At 50.2% G+C, this 3,985-nt stretch overlaps 1 pseudogene; it reads left to right on the forward strand.

Annotated features, from left to right (window-relative positions):
• The first annotated feature begins 2,841 nt into the window (after nucleotides 1-2,841).
• LOC149247127 (5S ribosomal RNA) lies at nucleotides 2,842-2,960 on the forward strand (annotated as a pseudogene).
• Nucleotides 2,961-3,985: the final 1,025 nt, after the last annotated feature.

Consider the following 3,985-nt stretch of genomic DNA (forward strand, 5'->3'; position numbering starts at 1 on the left):
TAGATATATATATATCATGTGGCGCACCGAGGCGCTCAAAAAATAAGTGTGTATGTCAAAAATAGAGTCTATGTTCCCATACATCTGAGACACATGTCTCTCAAAAAATCAGCAAAAAGTAAAGCCTAGGTATCTACTGCGGTGGGTTCTGCTCTCTATAGCAGACCACTGCTCGTGCAACTCGTCTCAAGAGCCTATGCACCCTAGGTGGCACTTCGACTGTGTGTCTCTGGTACTCTACTAGGACCTCCTCGATCCCCCTGTAATCTGGGATCCCGTCCGTCAAGCCCTCAAGGTTACAGGCTATCTCCTCCACTGCATTGCCACCAGGGCAAACCAGGGCCAGTTCCATGTTGCCCTGCGGGTCCCTCCGTGCCTCAGGAGCTAGTCCTACTGGCCTCTTCGGTCCCACATCTGCAAGTAACATAAGAGACATTATTAAGACATATGCATGATAAAATCCAAAAACATCATAAAAAACAAAACACATAAATAGTGTGGTGTTTCGATCAAGTGTTTTACCTCCCTCATCCCACTGCTCGCCCGCAGGAAGCAGCATGTCGGGGTCTCCATGGAAATCCGTGCCTGCGTATGGCTAGTCCTTGACTATGACCTTTTGATGGTCTAGCCACTCTCGGAACAGCATCCCCCATGATACCGGTCGACCGCCACCCCCTCACGGCATAACATGTGCCCAGCGGGTGATACAGGTCTCTCGTGGCCCGGGCACGTACAGGTCCATGTCCTGCAGCTGAAGAATCGGTACCCACTCCAGCATGAGCGGGATCAGAATAGATCCATACCCGAACTGTTTCACCTCCCCGCGTCGGCACCTCATCAGCTGTCTCTTCATGTTAACGGCCACTGCTTCGGCCCAGTTATACATGGTCAGGTTAAGGCAATTAAGAGCTAATCGAAGGTGAGTATTTGTTGCCTCATGTTGGGCTTAAGAGCCACCGTTCTCGTCACCATGAACAATACCGAGCGAAGAGTCAAGTCTTCCACTGTCGGGATTTGCAATTTCCCGCTAGTGGCTGACTTGCGTGCCCCTGGGCAGCCTGTGCTATCAGCATATCGAAAGTCTCACCGGCGACTCGTTGACCCTCTAAGATTGGCCTCTCGCCACGGTCAAAAAATATATGTCTATGGCATCAAATTAAATATCTTTGCCCTGGATGATGAAATTCCCGTTCGTCGGGTTCCATGAGCGGATTAACAGCTCTAACAAGTCAAGTTGTGCTCGAAGATGTGGAGTGAGGAAGAATTTCAGCAATTCGCACTCAAGTAGGGCTCTTCGGCACCCGGGATTGTTAAAAGCTTGTTCGTCATTGATATCATGAGTTATTTCCTGCCACACGAAATCCATTTTGCCCTACATCAAAGGAAAAGAATGATTAGAGCCCTTTTCATAAGCTTAAATGCATAAATTATAAAAAAAATTGACTTTACGCCTTCTCTCCCCCCCCTTGGTTCGCTGGCTCCCCGCGGGGTGGGAGGCACTGCCAAAGTTGGGGAAGAGGGCGAGCTCCTGTGCCGCGCTGCTTCGGATTGAGGGTGTAAGGACCATGAGTTGTAGGCTAGACAACGAGCTCGCACAGAGGCGACAAGTTGAGGAGCAAAAACGCGTTGGGAGAAAATGCGTGCGAAGTGTTGTGGAGGTCGTTTGACATATAGGTCGTGGGCGGTCCCGGCGGGTCGACGGGCGGGCGAGGCCAAATGATAGACACCACACTTGGGTCAGCCAGTGGGTGAGCCGACCCATTCAAAGGATGTAACGGAGATGTATGGAGGTCGGCTAGCATGAAGACACAACGTTTAATGTGAGGGGCGAACCATATATATTTGAGGCTTGCGATGGAGCTAAGGCATTCAATCACAAAACGCACAAGTTCAGAGCGTTCAAGGTAGAACGAAGGTGAAAGTGCAAGTTGGTCTGAAATCTGGGCAAAGGTGGAGGCAGATGAGTCAGGGCCGAAGCACCTAAGCTAAAACAGGTCATTCGAAGGAGTTTGTGCAATAGGTCGTTTGTTCAGAAATTCGTTCGAGGGCGTTCGTGTAGGAAGTCGTTCGAGGGCATTCATGCAGGAGATCATTCAAGGGCGTTCGGGCAGGATTGTTGGAGGGAATTTGGGTAGGGTCGTTCGAGGTTGTTCGAAGGCGTGGTAGGGCGTCTGGGCGAATGACATGAGTTGGTGAACGGTGGTTCGGGCAAAGTCTTGAACGAGCGTGCACGGTGAACGACTCGCTGGTGGAGACTTGGCGAGTTGGGCATTCGGTGGAGAGCGCCCATCGGTGGACGAGTTGGGTGTTCAGTGGGAGCGCCTGATGAGTTGGATGAGTTAGATGAGTTGAACGACACGCGTTTGGGTGAACGTGTGGAGGCAAATGAGGAGTTGGGCAAGAGTCGTTCGGGCGACTGTGTGGGCACGCCGATGAGCTGGTTGAACGCGTTGTGTCGGCGAATGTAAAAATATTCTAAGTGTAAATCTGGGGTTTCCTCAGGATTGTAACTTATATATATTATTATTACGGGAAGACTCATTACAGGGAGTTGCCCCTCCCAGTTATACTGTTGTGCATTTATGTTAATGCTGATGAATGTTTAACTGCTGTGTTATAATGAATGAAAGTACTTGGTAAAAGAGAAAAATAAACTAATTATAGAAAGTAGGCGTAGTCCACGATCACAAGTATTGGTGAAAAGAAAGTGGTCAGTGGTGCCGCACCTCATATAGTGCGGTTGGAAGAGTACCGCTATTGTAGGGGTGTGACAGAGGGCCACAGATGGGCCCCATGGCTTGGCGGTCTCCCTTGAAGAGAGGGAGGGGGCGAGATCTTTGTGGGTGTGATCATACCAACGTTAATACACCAGATCCCATCAGAACTCCGCAATTAAGCTTTCTTGGTCTAGAGTAGTACTGGGATGGGTGACCTCCTTGGAAGTCCTAGTGTTGCACCCTCCCCCCTTTTTGTGCGGCTCGGCGGAGCCAGTGGAAGTGATCCTCGCGGGTGTGATCGCGCTGGAGTTAATGTAGAACTCTACAGATAGGTGCGCTTGGCGTAAAATTGGATTATGTTACGCGTTTATCTGGTTTTTGCGGTGTGGGGCTACTTATATATTGATTTATAATGGAACCCCGCGGATGAAGAGATCGATCGAGCATTAAGGGGGAATGGGGAGCCTAACTGGGGGAAACAACGATGCGCTTAAGGCTGCTCCAGGGGAAATTTGAGAGCGTGGCTCCGATTTATCATCTTAGTCAGGAGTCACGAGCGAGATTATAGTGCAATGAAGGCGATGCATTGTGGCAGTGGGTGATGAATCTAGGACAGTTCGCATTGCTGTAGCAAATATGACACGAGGAGAGTAGGCGAGAAGTTTAAATCATGCATACTTTTGTAGGAGTTCGAGTTTTTGAAGAACCATGGATTCTTCACGGAAAGGTCGTGCGAGCTCCATGCAATGTCGTTGGTGGTCGCTGAACTTACGCCTTTTTCTTCTCTCTCTCTCTTGCCCCTTGGTTCACTGGCTCCCCGCATGGTGGGAGGCACCACCAAATTCGGGGAATAGGGCGAGCTCCTGCGCTGTGCTGCTTCAAATCGAGGGCCACGGATGGGCCCCGTGGCTCGGCGGTCTCCCTTGAAGAGGGGGAGAGGGCGAGATCTTTGCACGTGCATTCCTACTAGCGTTAATGCATCGGATCCCATCAGAACTCCACAGTTAAGCACACTTGGGCTAGAGTAGTATTGGGATGGGTGACCTCCAAAGAAGTCCTAGTGTTGCACCCTCCCCCCTTTTTGTGCGACTCGGTGGAGCCAGTGGAAGTGATCCTCACGGGCGCGATCGCGCTGGCATTAATGTAGAACTCTGTGGATAGGCACGCTTGGTGGCAAATTAGATTATGTTGCGCGTTTATCCCATTTTTCTGACATGGTGCTACTTATATATTGATTTATAATGGAGCCCTGTGGATGAAGAGATCAC

This window comes from Pinus tabuliformis, chromosome 7, assembly GCF_031772625.1.
Source record: "Pinus tabuliformis cultivar Carrire ecotype Pingquan chromosome 7, CPIR1, whole genome shotgun sequence".
NCBI classification, from domain to species: Eukaryota; Viridiplantae; Streptophyta; class Pinopsida; order Pinales; family Pinaceae; genus Pinus; species Pinus tabuliformis.